The sequence below is a fragment of the Lygodium microphyllum genome, chromosome 11 (assembly GCF_053477565.2).
Source record: "Lygodium microphyllum isolate KBCC chromosome 11, Lygodium_microphyllum_v1.1.10, whole genome shotgun sequence".
NCBI lineage: Eukaryota > Viridiplantae > Streptophyta > Polypodiopsida > Schizaeales > Lygodiaceae > Lygodium > Lygodium microphyllum.
In genome coordinates, this window is record NC_141145.1 from 12,120,430 (window position 1) to 12,139,983 (window position 19,554).

Below are 19,554 nucleotides of genomic sequence, written 5' to 3' on the forward strand. Positions count from 1 at the left end.
GTAGCAGAGAACCCTACAAATCAATAGGGATGACCAAAAATCAGCTAAAAATCGGGTTTACGAGCCTCTCAGGATAAACCCATGACAAGAGCGATGCAGTTTTTTAGGCACTTGTCTTCTCACGCCCTCTGAATTATAACCCACAAAGCACAAGGGAGAAAAGCTAAAATCATGATTTTGCATAGTGCATAGAAAAGAGCGCATACACAGATAGAGTGAGGGGAAATTGAGGACTAGTTGTAAGTAACAAGGAACACACCCAAACTTAAACACTCGAAGGAACCCACCAGTAAGAGAAGACCCAAGGACATAGAAGGGAGATCGAATCCCCAAGAGTAGGACCAAGAAAATTACACAGCATAAAATCCAAACACAACAAGGGTAGACAATATCACGGAAGTGGATCTGCTCGGCCTTATCAACTTGATCAACAACTTGGCACAGATGGAAGCCCTATACATGGAAGAGGGCAGCACAAGCCGTAGAAGCAATGAGCAGCTTAACTTAGGAGATTTTCCCGAGATTGTTTAATATTTAGTGAACCAATACAATGCTCAAACGCAGCTAGAACACCATGGTAGGCTGCTAGAGGACATCATAGCAGACCTAGAGGAAGAGAGAAAACTTGCCCACAGGGCTCTGCAAGGCCTAGCTTCGTACAACCAGGATCCAAATACTAGAAAATTACACTAGAGTTTAGAAATGTGAGAGATCTAGAGGGTGCTAGCCCTAGTAGGCAGGAATCTGTTAGAGAGCGAGAAAGCCTAGAAGAATTTCTCACACTAAGCGAGCTCCTCACAAAGCAATTGCTAGATGACATGACCATAGAACAAAGTACTGTAGCATTGGCAACATCACTACTGACAAGGTTAGGAGTCAACCAAGGCTCTAAGAGCCAATAGAAAATCCATGTGGTAGCAAAATAGCTGGACAATTACAAAGCTACCAATGACCCATACAACTTTGTGGAATAGTTCAAGTAAGTCTGTGAGGCCAATAGCCTCATTGATCCCACTCAATGCTCCCAAGCCTTCGGATTGTGCTTAGTAAACAAGGGACCTGGTACAAAAGTCTAGATGCTACAGAGCATGCTGGTTTAAATGGCTTGAAAAATCTCTTCATTAAGAGATTTTCCGAACCTGGATACTCTAATAACCTGTTATGCGGCTTATGAATGTCAAGCAGAAAGAGAAAGAGGATATTTGGGAATATGTGACCCATGTGAGGAGCCTCTTCAAGATAATCCCCATGGGTGAGAGACAAATTGAAAGGGTGGTATCCACTATATTCTTGAAAATGGAATAGGAAGCAAGAAGCTCTACAGAGCCTTGGCCGACAACTCAAGCTTGCAGTGAGATGCACTGGCGAGGGTCTTTGAAGAAGCTATTAGAGTGGATGACCAACTCAAAGAAGCACCAGAGGCTCAAATCAAGAAGAGTCCAGTGCCAAGATCTCCAAGAGAGCCTCAACACCGAGTGAGAGAGCAGACTCAAGCACTCAAGACAAAGGGAAGGACATTGAGTGGGGACAAGAGCTAGCTAAAATTAGGATGTGGACATAGCTAAACTACATGAGATGATGAGATGATCAATGCGCCCACACGTCCAATGTGTGCATTGTGGCAGAAACCACTTGCCAGTTGAGTGTCAAGACCCCTAGGTGATGACCTTGTGCTAATTGTGGTAGGTTCGGCCATGACACTATGCGTTGTCGATTACCTTAGAGGCTCCCATACCCATAGCCTTACGGTCAACCCCACCTTGTAAATAGGCCATCGAACTACTTTGGAAGGGGAGCCCCATTGGCTCTTCTGGCACCAAATGACGCTAAACGCACCATCCTTAGGATGGAAATAAATCCTATGGCTATCCCTAGAGCACTTGGACCCTATATGACCCATCCATCGAGCGACACCCTAGTTCACTATGTGGACAAGCCTAGCAATGATGAGGCTTATGTAAACCTATATGCGTCATATGATAAGAAAGGCAATGCTATCCTCATGGACTATTGACCAGTACTAGTGATGGCGTTGGGAAGAGGGAGAGGCAGGGGCCTAGGAGGGCAAGCCCAAGAGCCGAAGTTGCAGTCACCCACGACATATTTCTTTGCCCTGCCCCAAGAGGGAGAAAGAAAACTGAGACAAGGCTGACCTAAGATGCACTGAGTGTGGAATCACTTATTTCTTTGTTGACTGCCCAAGGTGGAGACCATCCTCTAGTTTAGCAAATGATCCATTGGTTCCATTGGGGTTGCTTGGTGTCTAGGCACTTGACGGGGAGGCCACGCCTATCTCATTGCATATCATGGCCTGTGTGCAAACAAAGCAGGCTAGCATATCATTGCTAGGGCCCAACAACCTTGATGCAGTAGCCTCAGTGGGAAAGAAGAGTCAAAGAGGAGAGAGAGGAGACCAAATGCTAAGGTCACTCTCAAAATCGAAAGTGCCATGACTCCGCCAGTTAGAGGGAAAGTCACTCACGCAGAATGAGAGATGTGAGCACCTCGGACGGTTGAAAAGAGAATTGCTCAAGTCCGGGGAGTACCCCAACTTGAAGCGCCAACTCAAAGCCATCAAGAAGGTGAAAGAGTGGGTAAAGGAGGCCCATGAACACCTAAAGGACGCTGAGCCCATACTAGAATATGAGATTTATGATCTCTCAAGAATAAGCACACCAATCTCTCTCCCAAGACCAAAATCAAGGGAAAGGATGGCACCATAAGCAAGGCCACCTACACAAATCCTAAATGCTCTAGGCTAGCAAACCAGTCTAGGCCATTGGCCAAGAACCACAGACTTAGGAGAGAGGCAAGTGACTAGCAACCTCCTCAAAACATTGGTGATCACCCCTATAACTCTAAGCTTGATGACTTGCTTAGGCAGCATCCAACACTATGGCTAGAGCTAAAATGTTGGATCGAAGAATAAAATGAGCCAATTATCATAGACTTGCATGAGCACGACGCAAAAACTCAAATATCAAGTCTGAGCTACACTCTATGCCTAAATCCTTGCACGTCAATGCTTTTTGGGAAGGCACGGAAATGCATGCAGTCCTCCCAGTCCTAGCTCTGGGGGATGTCACAAGAAAGGGAATTGTAGACACAGGGGTAGGAGTGAGTGTGCTAAGCCATGCAGTACTCCAAACTTGGGGTAACACACTGGTCGAGACTGCTAGGTTCAACATTACTCTAGCTAATGAAATGAAGGTGAAACCGTGTGCAGTGTTAAAAAATTTGCTAGCGAAAATTGCAGGAATCCAATTCTTGGTTGACTTCATAGTCATGAAGGGAGTGGACTACAAAATCCTGCTAGGCCGACCCTGGAAGTGCAATGCGAGAGTCATAGAAGACTAGGGAAATGGTCTTATCTTCTTAGGCAATTGAAGAGAGGCTATAAGAGTAGAGATGGACACTTGGAAGACTATGTGAGTCGACCTAGATGCCATCTCCACCATGCTGAAGGGCAATGAACAGCAGACTAAGGGATCCTATGGGGCTCTTACCAAGTATATCCCATGCCGCCCTAGGGATGAGTGAGACTGGATACACGTTCTTGCTACAATCTACCTACCATTCTCGGATGTTGAGGAATATGAACAAAACGTCAAGGCAACTGATAAGTTCAAGGACATACCTTCAATGCCAGTCTGCATGATGACTGGGAGCCTACATGGAAGACTCACTCATGTTGCATTCCAAGTCCCAAGATATAGACACGAGCTCCAAGAGATCCTGGGATACTTAACCAATAAGTTGGATGGAACCTTAAGCCACTCCAAGATCTCTTCGATGAGCCTGAATGGCAATGGTCGAAGGTGCATGATTTGAACCTGAAGTATAATTGGGCCTTAATTCTTGACCAGCAAGAAGGGAATAGTCAGAACTAGGAGAATCAGGAGCAACTAGACAAAGATAGCTCCAATGACGAATATGAGGATTGTTGTTCCTTCTCAGTGATAAGAGCAAAAAGGAAATTGATACCCTAGAGTACGACACTGGGAGGGACATATAATCAAAAAAATATAAGTAGACCCTAAACCACACAAGCAAAAGAGTGCACTTAGAGGTGGAGTCAAACATAAGGACTGCGATCGAAATTGGTTGGAGCACACAAGTGCAATCAATTATGAGCGGCTAGGCCTAGCCCACCCAAGTGATGCACCACTACTGCAAATGGACTCACCTTCTGAGCTACGACCACCAGGAGAGAGCCCCTCTTCTAGCGAAGATGGATAGTTTGATTCTAAATCGGAGGTCAGCTCAGATAGTGACCTTGAAATACCTGGGTCTCCCAAGATTAGACATGCTAAGGGGGACCTACCCATCCACCTATGATGTTGACAATTAAAAGAGGAACGACAAGTGCATAGCCAAGAAATATAGATGGATGAACAACAAAAACGGCAAGACATGAGTAAATGATTCACAAAGTTCAAAAAGGGAGATAGGGTGGTGATTTTGCTGGGAGCTAAAGGATAGGGGCCGACAAGAGAACCAATCGAGGGACTTGCCAAGGTCAAGGAGGTCAATTTTAGCTAGGAAAGGGGAGACCCCATGTTCTGTCTTTATAGCAGATTACTTGGCAAAGCAAGATGAAGCAAGTCTCGTTACTCTCCTACGAGAGTATATAGACATCTTTGCTTGGTCCTTAGAAGAGCTCAAAGGAGTAGACCTGAGCGTGGTGACTCACAACATACCCATGACGCCTAATGCAACACCTGCCAAGCATTGACTGTATCCCACGAGTCTAAAGCACACCCATGCTATCAAGGAAGAAATCGACAAGCTAATGAGAGCATGATTCATCTAAAAAATTGAACACATGGTGGACTTGGTCTTGCCCATAGTCATCATCCTAAAGATAAATGGGAAGATTTGAGTGTGTATCAATTATAAGAAGGTAAATGTAGCTACAAAAAGAGATAATTACCCACTGCCGTACACCGAGCACATGTTAGAGAGAGTGGATGGCAAAGAGGTCTACAGTTTCCTAGATGTCTTTTCGAGATACAATTAGGTGCAAGTGCATCCTAACGATAGGCATAAGATGGCATTCGCCATTAAATGGGGAGTCTTTGCCTACATAGTCATGCCTTTTGGATTGAATAATGCACCAACCACTTTCCAATGACTGATGTGTACAATATTTAAAAACATGTCAAGGAAGGAGTTGGAAGTCTTTGTGGACAACTTGTGCATTCACTCTTCTTGGCAAGGACACTTAGGCAGGCTCCAAGCGGTCTTTGAATGATGTTGGCTATACCGCCTCTCATTGAACCCATTGAAATGCTAGTTCTAGGTGAAGAATGGGTGTATCCTAGCACACATGGTGTCAAAGAATGGCATTGCCACAAATTTCTCAAAGATCAAGGTCATTGTCGACCTTCCACCCCCAGCTGCTTACAAGGGTATTCAATGCTTCTTAGGACACATCGGGTACTATCAACGCTTTGTGTTAAACTATGCATTGATTACTAGACCTCTATACAAGTTGCTGATTGTTTTCAAATGGATTGCGAAGTGCCAACATGCATATGAGGAACTCAAAAAGGCTCTAACCAACTTTCCTAATACTACGAGCCGTAGATTGGACACTCACACTCTATGTGCACATTGATGCTTCACAATTTACCATAGGAGCCGTATTGTGCCAACTTGGTGAGAAAAACCTCGATTATCCAGTGAGATTTGCTAGCAAAAAAATCACTGAGACTGAAATGAATTACTCGACAATGGAGAAAGAGGGGGGCTTGGCCATGGTGTTTGCTGTAAAGAAATTTCAGCACTATCTTTTGGCTACACCTTTTACCTTCTTTGTTGACCATCAAGCCTTGCTATATTTGGTTAATAAGTCATGCACTATAGGACGCATTGCTAGATGACTTATTTTACTTTTGGAATTTAACTTCTCCGTGGTAGTGCATAAGGGGAAGCAAAACTACATGACTGACCATCAGTCTCGTATCCCCATAGGAGAAGTGGCTAGCCAAGGCATTGTGGATGAATTGCTAGACGGACACCTATTCTACTTATCCAATGAAAAATATTTATTTAGAGCTAACATGACGCCATATTGGGTAGATGATATAGTTCAAGTGCTTGAGCACAGACTGCCAGAGCAACCAATAGATCATCCTAAAGATCCAACCATACCAATTTTAATAGCAAGCCAAATTTACAGGCTGAGACAAGACAGATTAGTGCACAGATATATGTGTGAACATGAAATGCATGACGTGCTAACAGACGCACATGGCGGAATCACCGGAGGACATTTCTGCAGAGAAGAGACAACTCGCAAAGTACTACAGTCTGAGCTATGGTGGCCTACTGTTTTCAGAGATGCTACACGTTTTGTGAAACACTTCAAAGAATGCCAAAGGACCAAAGTCCCGATTCGTAAGGATCACATGGAGCTAACCCCAATTATCGCACTACAACCCTTCGAGAAATGGGGGATTGACTTCATCGGACCCATTAGTCTTGCAACACAATATTCGCAAGACAAATATATTATTGTGGCTACCAATCATTTGACAAAATGGGCAAAAGCGTGAGCTACAAGAAAGAATGACACTTGGACCACCGCTAAGTTTCTATGGGAGCAAGTGATCTCATGATTCAGCTATCCCATCAAACTAGTTAGCGACCAAGGCACCCACATCAACGAAGTGATAGCTCACCTCTTGGGTAAGTTACTCATGAATATATGTGTGCATCAAGTGGGTTCAAAATAAGGCATTTTAAAAATACAAATTTTATGCATTTTTTACATAAACAAGGGTGTAATATAAAGGGATTATTTACTGATTGAATAGAAAAGGGTTATGTTTTATTCAAGAAAAATTCACAGATAAGGATATTTATAAATAGGCCTTGAACACACGTGATGTAGAGGATATACATATAGTAACTTCCCCGAGGCTCACCTCTTATCCTCTTTCCTAATCATCCATAAAAAATCATCGCCTTACTACCCAGAAGCAAACGGTCAAGTTGAATCAACAAATAAAATCTTAATTAATATCCTAACTAAGGTCATCTTAGCTTCATGTAGTGATTGGGATAACAAGTTGATGGTGGCCTTATGGGCCTACGGTACAGCTTACAAGACAACTGTGGGACAAACCCCCTTTAGATTGACATATGGCACAAAGGAAATCCTCCCCTTGGAATTCTTTTTACCAAGCCTCAAGATCACCCTTCAAGAAAGATGCAATGGAAAGGGGGCATGGATAGAATGCTTGATTGAACTCGAACGCTTAACAAAACCCAACTTCTATCCACCCATGTGCTCATATGCGAGAAGGCGAGATGCAAAAGCTGTTTTGACAAGCATGTCAAGCATTGCAGCTTCGAACAGGGTGACTTAGTATTGCTATACTCAGTCAAAGGACATAAGAAAAAGTTGAAGTTTCGGGGGCTATGACCTTTTAAGGTTCGGACCATCAGTCAAACTGGCAATGTAGAACTTGAGACCCTAGAAAGTGAAGGCATAGTCTTCTTCAATGGCAGCTGCATAAAGAAGTACTTCCGTTCTATGCACCCATTGCATGACCCCGCAATGCTAGCACCCCCGGTGCATGTACGAGTAGCCACTATCACTGAAGTAGATGGTGAAGATGAGGAAGCAGTACCACCAACTTATCTATGCATGATGGTCACCACTAAACACACATGCACCATCAATGCATTGATCGATGAGGGAGATGATTTTAGTAACTTGACTCATGAACATTGGACCCAAATTGGCAAACCGCAGTTGCAGCCCACTAATGCTAACCTCACCCCTTATGGAGGCCAACCCAACATGCTTTTAGGAAAGTGCAAGGTTGCAGTTTCTATCGACAAGTCTGAAAGCATGCCGATAATCTTCTACGTGTTTCCCAACACTAAGAATGCATGCATGGAATCGTTGTTAGGATAGAATCTCAAGAAGAAAACTCGTTGCACTATCGACTATGAGTCATAGCATATCCACCTAGCCATAGTCATTGTTCTTATTGTTATAGCTTTCAAAAAGTGTGACGTAACCCTTTCCAAGTCCGTAGAGCCACTGATAGAACCACTCAAAGTCACACTTAAGAAGGAAGGTCGTGACTTGTCACAACCTATCAAGCCTCGAGGATAGTGACCCACTAGAACCACCACTGAAGCCCATGAACCCCTGTTCAAATGGGTACCTAAAAAATGAGCACCACTTAGGAATAGAAACCCATGGCCTCACGAGGCTAACAATCCACACCCAAAACCTAGGAGGCCAAGGCGGAACCATAAATGTCAATACATGGTCAAGTTGCGATGGGATCCCTAAGACCTTATTGCGTGCACAAGGCTACTATGAGGGTAACACCTAGATTTGGATGCCTAAAACTAGAGTGACCAAAGACTCTACACAAGTGACACCCTCAAGCTTGACCACCCACAACATCATGCAAGAAACACTCAGACCGCCAGTGAATCAGGCTGCTAAGCCCATAGAACCTTCGAAGCCTAGCTCTATAAGGCATGAACCAATCTATTGCCCACAATCTTTGATTTCCACTAACAAAATGCCCAGTTCTAGTGCACATGATGCCACTCAGATCTCACATGCATTTAGTGGCATGACAACCGCAACCGCCACCAAAACCACCAATTGGAAAACCTAGCTTCAACCTAAAAAGCAAACCATGTAGCGACCATTACCAACTGAACTATCTAGCCTTGTCAAGCCTCGACCATCCCCCGGCCTTTGATCCTCTTATGAAGGACAATCAATTCTAAGTTTGGCCACAGACTTAGCTGAAAATACGAGGGACGGCTTGGTTGCTTGCCTCCAATGCTTGGACACCACTTTCATGACCTTGGCTAAAAGCTATGCATAACTAGACTTAGGCCTCTTGGAAGAACTTATAGCAACGAAAGTCTGAGCACTCCCTTGCTCTTGGGAGGAGTTGGAATTTGTATTTCTCAAGGCTTCCAAAGCAACTCAGGAATTGATTGCAACTGAGATATCCTAGTAGCAAGCCATCAAGCAGCGTCACATTACGTCGGATAACAAGAATATGATCCCGGTCACAAATCAAGAAATCGCAGAGTTGAAGTAGTTTACAAACCACAACTCTTGCTTCTTGCAAAAATGGTATAAGAGGGATACCAAATAATGACCGATTTCAAACAGTGGCTGCAATCAAGGCATCCGAATATGACCCAATCTATGTCACTCCAACTTCCTATACGCTATTGACTTCTATTCATAACCAACCCCTAGAAGAACACATTGAGGGCCATCCGTATTTAGATTGCATCATCACTGAGGAGGAGTTGCATGTTGCTAGTCGAATGGACTTCGATGACTTCTTGCTCGATGTCTTGACTTATATTACTCACATAGGCCTCTGCCCTTTTGACATGGATAGCTATGCTAACCTCGAGTATAATCCGAATGTCTATGCCTGGCTCATGTGAAGGTAAAACACTCACATTGTGTGCTGAATGGCCCTCATCCTCTAACCCCTTAATCCTAGGAAGAATTCTTCTTAATTCAAGAGGGGGAGGCATGGTGAAACAAACCAAAACACATAACAAGAACCACAAAGGAAAATAACACATGCAGGACATGAGGGATCTCAATGGTAGGACGAAGAAACTTGTGATTGAGGAATCGACAATAAAACTTGAAAGCAATGGACTTAGACTATTGAAGGAAAAAGTCTAATCATGTACTAAAAATAGGTTTATTTGCCAAGAATGAAGTATTTTCTTTAAGTAAAGCTAGGAGGAAAAGCACTAATGGCAAACCATGGCTTATGACAAGAGCTAAAGATGTCGCAGCAAGATCGAGCCCACCTCCTACCTTTCACAAAAGAGGAAAGAGAAAAATACAACCTATCCCTTGAAAATCAGGAGTACAACCAGCTTAGGTCTAGGAGCATCCACAACATCAAAAGGGTGGTGACCAACGAAGAAGCTATTAGGAGAATTGTGGATCAGTGCAACCTTGCCACGTATATCGAAAAGTTTGGACAAGAGCATGTGACCACACTAGGTGTGTGGAATTCCTGAGGATGTATGACCCTAATAAGGAGAGTGGGACAGTGTCCTTAATGAGTAGGGAAGGAACTAAGTGCAAGTGCAGGTCCAGTCAATAAGACCTTAGCGGAAAAGGCACTCAGATTGGAGCCAAAGGTGGAGAAGAGGCACAAAATAGACGTCTATGCCATGCTAGGGATAAAGAAGGAAAGTCTCTTAACAAATGATGGCAAAAGCATCCAAAAAATCCTCGACGTGGAGATCAAATTGCAAGAAAATTTGATCCACACTCTCTTCTCCAGCCCAAGTTACAATTCGCTCATACATAGAATCAGCGTGCTCGTGTTGGAGAGTGTGGCGGTGCATTCACTGCAGTAAGTGGATTGGAACATCTATGTTAGGAAGTCCATAGATCAATCAGCCAGGATGCTAGCCCTTGGAAGTAAGCTAGTAGGTGGAGAATCCCCAGCATCAAAGGGGACTAGCAAGAAGAAGCCCTCAACCAAGGCTAATTCATAGGGTATGGAGGAGTCTTGACTATCCCTATCCGAGAGGATATAAAAGAGGCACAAGATAGAGAAGAGGGATCAGGTGAAATGCCTGAGAAGTCATCTCCTCGTAACGACAAATAACCATCAAGTGAGAGGACGATTAGTGAAGAAGAGAGAGAGCAAGAAGCTCAATCCTACAAACGGAAGGCAAAGACGCCTAAAAAGAAGGCAACGACGAAGAAGCAGGAGGAAGAAATGAAGAAAAAAGAGGAAGCGGACCTACGTAAAGCCAAGGTTGAGTCAAAAAGAGCTGCGGAACAAGAAGAGGAGTTGAGAAGAAAAGAAGAGGAGGACCTAGCACAAGCTGTGCACATGTCCATTGAACAGCAGTATAGGTAGGAGGAACTAGCAGCAATGAGCCCACCTAGGCAGGACATGCAGGGAACTAATGCCCCAGCAGCAGAAGACTGGCCTCCACCCGTACTTGAAGGAAAGGGCAAAGCTGCGCTCCACTCAACCCCGCCTACCCTCTTGCCCACTATCCCAACCATCACAGCAATGCTAGGCACCCTAGCCATAGTGAATGCTAGCAACCTCATGGCATGGGTAGAGTTCCTAGTCAATAAGGCACATGCCCCAATGCCCACCTCCAGTGTGGGAACCCCAACTATAGGAGTGAAAAGATCGGCTGCTATGCAAATGCAGAATCTCAACAGGGACCCAAGCAACCAAAGATAGATGCTATCATCATGGAGTTGCAGGCCGCAGACCAAGACAAACATGTCAAGGAGCTCTACACTCAATTCGAAAGGGCAAAGGAGGAGAAGAAAGCAGTAGTGGTGATGCTGGAAACGGACATGGAAATGGAAAATGCCTCCCAGCTAGAAAAGAGCCACCAAGTGGCTTTGCAACACAAAGAAATCCATGCATTGAAATAAAAACTAAGGGCCAAAGAAGATGACGAAGAACAGTGGCGAAAAATTTTGGAGGAAGAGAGCCAGGAGCTAGTCACAATGCAAAGGGAATACAAGCTCCTGGTTGTTCTACATCAAGCGGAGCTTGAAGCATAGGTGAGAAAACTTCAAGCGGGCATGGAAGAGCTCACCACGTTGGAAGCACAGAGAGCACAAGAGTAGGAAGAATGGAGAAAAGAGAAGGAAGAGCTCACTCACATAGGGAAAGAATGAGAATCAATCTTATCATCTCTAGCATTCCAGGTAGGAGAAGAGCTCCACGGAGATGGCAAAGACAGTTAAAGAGTGGGCAACTCACACTGAAGAGTGGATAAGAACCCGGGCACATTGTCTAGCTCAAGCTGAGAAATAAAAAACACTTGCAAAAAGTAGAGCAGAGGTTTCCCAAACACAATATTGGTGAGTTTGGGAATCTCCCAATTCCCATTTTTTGAATACTAAAAAAGTGGCACCTAGATAACATGTCCATAAGTTTCTCAAAACTATATGATGTGACCTATCATTGGAAAGTTATTGAAAAATGGAATCTATTGAGCTATAGAGCGCTTGATTTGGAGTTCTAGTGTTCAAGTTATAACAAATCCAAAGATTTGACCACATGTCCCAAACTTATGGGAAATTTCCATATTTCCCAATATGGTGTTCCGAGATGAACTTCCAAAGGCAACAACATGCCTTCTTAAATACCCTACTACTGGACATCACTCAAGTAGAGGAGGGAGAGCCCATGATGGCCATAAAGAAGAAATTGGGAATGGCTCATAGAGCACTGAAGGCCTTGGACTCCAAATGCCACCCTAGGGGAGTAAGCCCAAGCCACGATGAACAATGCCATTATCTCCTGTAAATGAGCCTAACTTCACAGGAAGTGGACACACTTGGGTTTCTCCAAGAGGAGCAGCAAGAGCCAAGCCACTAGAGGGAGGTGAAAGCGAACTTTGAAATGGGACCACATGAAGAAGAACGTGTCCCATTGCCTCCTTCCCTGAGGCCTGAAGAGCAGCAAATGTAGACACCTCTGTACAAAGAAAGGCGGCACTAAGAGAAAGAAGGAAGAAAATGGTGGAGGAGACACGGAAAAAATGGAATACCAAGGGAGTAAGGGCTCCCCAAGTAACTATCCCACCAAGCAAGGTTGATGATCCGGTAAGTTTCCACACCAATCTTATAATCTGGGAAAGGCAAGAGATGGCCAGGAGCCCCTTCGACCTCAACTTCCAATTCCCTGCCACCCTCCAAAGAGTGTTACCCATCAAGGTGGTGGAGGAGGTGATTAACATCCGTAGCAGACTCAAACAGAAGTGGTTGGAGGAGAGAGAGCAGAACCCCACCTTATGGGCTACGAAAAAAGCCAAATTTTGGAAAATTAAAGTTTTTGAGGTGCCAAGGTATGTGCCCAGCTAAGAATGCCAACCTGCATGGAGAAGAAGAATCTGCGACACCAACTTGGACACATGTGTGGCTTTTTGTAACACTCAACCCTTCGAGAGGAATGACCCAACCTTTATGCCCTATCCTCCAAGGATCGGAGTAGATTTAGACCCCAATGTCCACGGTCACTACAACTTCCCTGCAATCTATAATCCCCATTGTACTACATATGAAAATGCCCTTGCCTTCACATCAAAAGACCTGTATGATACCCTAAGCCAATTTACTAACACATTCTCTTCATGCCCCGATCCCACTTTTATTACCACTTGTAATTACCTTAGATTGCTTAGGATACTTCTTAGGCAAGCCCCCACCCCATAGGAATGCGGCCTCCCAACGCTCCATTTTGATCCTAACACTATAGATAGTTGCGCAATGGCTCGAGTAATAATGCATGCCACTTTATTTCCTTCATTTTTCTTAGCTCTACTAGAGGATATGAATGATAGCCACTTCACATGTTGCAATCATTCGTTCCTCTCCTCCACCACCCTTCAAGTCCCTCCCTAAACCTCAAGGGGTATCTCCAAAGCTGCCAATTCCTTAGTAAATCCATTAAGCCTCCTTCTCCACCTCACCCCAATGACAAAGATTAAACTTCAGTTACGACTATGTAACTTTATTATTATTATTATTATTAGTGATTTTACAAAAAATCACATGTCTCCACTACAAGTTGCACATCCACCACAGCCACTGCACCTAGGGGTCCTCAAGTTTGGTGTGCTCAGTGGCCCCGGTCGTGGCCGGGGCCATCCCTAACCCCCTAGTCTCATTTTGATCCCCCACTTCCTACTTAGGGTACATCAAGGGCAGGACGCACCTAGGGAGGTAACACTCACCTGTGGTTAAGACCTGTCATCCTAAGCTCCATCCCACTAGCATGCGCACAATGCACCATATGACAATGGCACACACCCACACAAATTGCACCTTTGTTATCTTTCTAGGTACAACAGAAGGCCTCACCACCCGCTTCAGTGATCCCATCATCCATGCAATGTGCTTCCCATCTTGTGAAACATCCTACCATGCCAACCCACCAAACCAAGGGCCAAACACAACAACCAGGCTCAGAAAGTGAATGAAGAAGCTCATTTGGAATAGCGCAGGTGAACTCAGCCACGGAGAGTTAAATGACGAATCCATCTAACACCATCTTAAATTTCAAAGAAGGATTGGTCCACAAGCCATCCTTCAAGTGTGGATCCATCCAATACCATTTTGAATTGCAAAGATGGACCCACCCCTCAATATCCCTGCCACACCTAGGATCATATACAACACTAGGGCCTCTCAGTTCCGAAAAGCCCTCCAATACCAGGGCCCCTACCCAGCCCAAGGGCCTTCCAATTCCATAAATCCCTCTAATAGGTCCATCAATCCCTCCAAGATAAGGGATCATATCCAACTCAAGGGCCCTACAGCTCCATAAATCCCTCCAACATGTCCTCCAACACAACTCATATATCCAAACTCAAAAAGCTACTTGGCTACTCTATCAATAGAGTCTGACTCATCCCCCAACAAGTGCCATGGGACTGGCACTCATCAAGGAGGGGGGTAATGTTAACCCTCGAATTAACAAGGTGGAAAACCTAAAAAATCTAAAGTAGAAGACAAAGCCAAGGTAAAAGGAGAATGGAGAATGAAGTCATGCCAAGAAAAATTGAGAAACACAAGAAGTGTGAAAAAGTCCTAGATCAAGGAGAGCCGCTCAAGAAAAAGCATAAGTCAATACTTTTGCAAAAGAGCACAAGGCGCACCATGATTTATTTTAAAATCATCGGGTTTTGGCCTATGCAAATTGTAAATGTAGATGGGCAGTAGGAGCTCGATAGGAAGGAAAATAGGAAGATAGGAGGACAATGGAAAAAAGGGCCACTGACCATGTAAAAAGGGGATGACCACCCAAATGGAATTTAGGGCTTTGTATATAAAGTTCAAAAAGTGAATGAGAGCTCATTCTCTGGCGTGTAGCAAAGTTGACTATTCTTATTCTCTACTTCTCTTCTATTGCTTGCTTATGAGTGCTTGAGGGGGGGAGTGCTAGAGAGTGAGGGAGTGAGCTTGTGAGAGTGAGGAATCATGGTGGAAAAGCTCTCCATCTTCTCCTCTCTTATTATCTTCTCTTCTCTTCTCTCAGCTTGCTTGTGGCTATGGAGGATGGAGCTTGGAGAAAGAGGATTGAGGATGCTTGATCTTGCATCATGAATCATGGAGCTATCGGAGTGCTTCGGAGAAGAGGCAACTCAATCGGGCATCAAGGTAAGCTCACTACACTCGTAGAGAGGGATAGTGCATCGGCTACGTCAGAGGAAGCCATTAGTGCTCCCTTGAAATGCTTGAACGATAAGTGGTTCGTGGGTCTTGGCAGAGCTTGTGCTCGCCTCTAAAAACAACTAATAGGCTTCACATCCTGCATGTGAAAGCCCTCAAGGACTTTATGAATGTACTCTGCCTGTGACAAGTAGAGGAGTCCCTGATGCCTCGAGTCTCTGATGCCTCTCGTGTCTAATGCGCATACCAAGTATATGAGAGGCCTATCCCAGATCCTTTATCTCAAAACTCTTCTTGAGCTGAGCCTTAAGAGCATCTAGCTCATCATAAGCTTTCCCTACTCTTAGCATGTCATCCACATAGAGTACTAAAATAAGCAAATATCCATCACGGGTTTTCTTCATGTACAAGCATGGATCCATAGCACTACGACTATAGCCCTGTGACTACATAAAAGCATTGAACTTATGTTATCATTCCCTAGGTACCTGCTTCAAGCCATAAAGACTTTTCTTCAACCTACATACTAGGTGCTCCCTGCCATGCTCTACAAAGCCCTTAGGCTGCTCCATGTACATCTCATCATGCAAATCCCCATGTAAAAATGTCATCTTGACATCCATCTAATACAAGTCTAAGTCAAGTTGTGCGACTAACGCCAAAAACAAGTAGAGGCTCGTCATTTTAACCATAGGGGAAAAAAATTCATCAAAGTCAACTCCATGCTCCTGTTTAAAACCCTTAGCAACAAGTCTCACCTTATAAGCTGGCTTGGTGTGTGTAGGGGTACTCTTCAACTTGTACACCCATTTGCATGGCAGAGCCTTCTTGCCACTAGACAAGGAAACCAAATCCCAAGTCTCATTCTTATTCAAGGAGTCTATCTCAAACTTCATAGCCCTCTCTGCGGAGTGACTCTCACCCTTGCGCATAGCCTCATCATAAGTGAAAGGCTCTCCTACCCATCTGTAACCAAGACATAATGCATCGAGGGATGAAATCTATCAAGGGGCGTCTATCTCTAGTAGAACATCGCACGGCATGCTCTATTGCCGGCCCACCAATATTCTCTCTAACACCTTGGCCATGATTACCTACTGCTGCTTCAGGCTGTCTAGTTAGTTGTGCGAGAGCTCATGGCTCCTCTTGAAATATAACCCCGCATATCTCCACTATCTTCTCAGACTACCTATGCATCTTGTCTTCATGGAAGACTACATCATGGGCTGTGGATGAATTTTTGCGCCTATGGATCCCATCTCTCCTACATCTCCATAGCCAAGGAATATGCATTTAACACTCTTAGGATCCATCTTGTTATGCTTTTGTCCTTGGGCACATGGAAAAATGCCTCACATCCAAAGATATGTAAATGCACATAAGAGGAAGGCTTTCCTATCCATATCTCCTCTGCAACCTCAAAATCAATGGTACTACAGGGTGATCTATTAATGATATGCATGGCAGTCATAACTACTTTAGTCCAAAAGCACTGGGGTAGGTCTGCATGGCTAAGCATACTGCAAAACCTCTCCCAGATGGTCCTATTCATCTGCTCAGCCCTACCATTTTGGGGAGGGGTGTAGTGGGCGGTCAACTAATGCTTAATACCCCTCTCATCACATAACTGCTCAAAAGTACATGAGACATACTCACCTCCATTATCTTTCCTTAGGCATCTCAGCCTATGCCTAGATTGGTTTTCAAAGCAAGCCATATTTGTAAATCTGCCAATACATCGGACTTCTGATTTATGGGATAAGCCCATACTTTACATGAAAAATCATCTATGAAAGTAACAAAATACTTCGTACCACCCATAGACTAACAGGGCATGGGTCCACACACATCAAAAACCAAAGCCAAGAGCTCACTCATGTGTGACATACCAAACTTCTTATGGGTAGACCTGGTCTTTTCCTGCCATAAAGACAATGGTCACAAGAATGAAAATGAGAATAGTCAAGGGGCAGTAGGTACTACAAAATAGAAAGAATTTTCATTCCCTTAATGGACATGTGCCCCAAATGGGCATGCCAAAGAGATACAAGAGGTAAAGACCCCACATACAAAGGATGATCAACTGTAGACCCAGAAACAACTAAGGGATAGAGGCTGCCAGCCTTGGCACCTCTCACAAGCACAAGCTTGCCACGAGTAATCTTCCATGCACAGTCTCCAAAAGATACATGATATCCTACATCATCAAGCTATCCACCAACAGACATGAGATTGCATGTCAATGTAGGTATATGACGTACATTGTGGAAAAACAAAACTACTCCCAGAAGGAAATAGCAGCAGACTAACATCACCAATGCCGACAATCTCAAGAGACATGTCATCACCCAAGTGTAACCCGAAATAGAATGGTATGAATGGAACCACTCTTGGCAAGGTGCCATATGAAAGGACACACCTGAGTACACCAAGAGCCAACACTGTGCATACATAAAGTGTATCTTTGTCATCTGCGAAGCACTAGATGAAGTTGTTGCAAGGATATAATCCCCATCACTATCCTCAGGCTGTATAACATTGATCTCTTCAATTTTAACACTTGACTTAGAGCAAGCACTATGCTGCGATTAGAAGACTTTTCCTTCACTTTCTCTTTCCCTTTCTCTTTGTGCCTTTGATTAAGCAATTCATGACACTATGGCCTTATGTGGCGTTTGTTCCTACAATGATGACAAGTTAGATTTTCCTTTCTCCCATGAGACTTAGTGCGCGACTTGGCACATGCGACTTGGACCAAGATTTCTGCAAATCCCATCCACAGCCATTACCACAGTCATTCTTTGCATTTCTATCATGTCGGCCTCTAGCTACCAAAGCATGAGACACATGAGAGGCATCCAAATTCTTATGATTTATCTCTTCCTGAAGAAGATAGCTCTCAACATTAGATAGCTTTAGAGTAGTGGTAGAAGCACATAAGGCAGTACCGAATACATCCCAAGACTCATTAAGAGTTCCAAGCAAGAACAATAGAGAGACATACTCTTTGAAATCAATGCCATGCAAAACCAAGTTCTTAAGAATAGCATGAACTTAACTTAGATGAGTTGACATGGTTACTTTCTCTGCCATGTAGAGATCCATAAGCTGTTTTAGCCAATACATTTGACTTGTAGGACTTTGCTTGTCATAGAGGTTCTTGATCTTATCCCAAAGTTGCCAAGCACTCTGTGCTTCATTAACCACATTGTAATACACTTGTTTTGTGAGAGAAAAGATGAGGGTGGACTTATATAACTCATCAAGCTGTGGCTTTATCTGCGATTTTCTGCACCAATACATGCCAAATTTGGCTCTTCCAATAGACATAATTTGTATCATCAGGCTTAGTGATGTTGAAGGTAGCATTGTTAGTGGAAGAAGATGCCATACTGCAAGTTGAAACAATGCAGAAAACTCAAAACTACTTGCTATAAACTATAGAAAATGACCAAAAAACCACCAAAACCAAGGCAAAATGGTGAGAAACAAGTATTTAATGATGCCCACCAAGTACCATCAAAATTACATCAAACTAGGATAATTTAGCCTAAAAAATACATGACAGTCTGAAGATATATGCTTACTGTAATTTATGATAGCAGTGTACAGTGAGAGCTGACAGTAGGCAAAACCCAATATTCAAAGTCTCACTAATTGTCAATGCAAAACTAGCATTAAGCTTGCATAAACAAGCATGTAACGATCAAACTGACATGAACCAACACCCAATCATGTCAAAGAAAGCCCGTTAGTAAAGTCAGTATACCCCTCAATCAACAGGGAAAAATGTACATACCACTGCCAAGACCTAATACAAGTTGGTGTTTTCTCAGTGAATACAAAGCCGAATTAGCCCAACTATATCTACACGGACCAAGGTATATCAACCATACATCATCCACGAGGAGATCCCGATCTCAAAGATCCAAAAGGTCAATATGCATAACCCGCACTGCTTTATGTCTGATAAGCATACGAAGACTCTCCCACTAGCACAAAAGCCATTAGTGTCAAGAAAGTAAGCTCAAACAAAGCATGGAAGAGTACCAATGATAGAGTATCCAAGATTATACATCACTAAGACATCCTGAGCATATGAGCAGTCAAGTATCCAATGATAGCATCCAATCTCATGATGTCAATCCCAATCAATCTCTGACAAGACAAAGCAAGACCAAAATAAGCTCCAAAATATCCAAAGTCAATCCCAAACAAAGCTTTAGTAGCATTCAAGTCCAAACAATGTAACTAGCATGTGTAGGTAACATAAGCATCAAGCATGTACTAACATGTCATACATAGACCATAGGTATAACCTCTCTCACAAAGCATGCTAGTGTAGATGAATGTCAAGT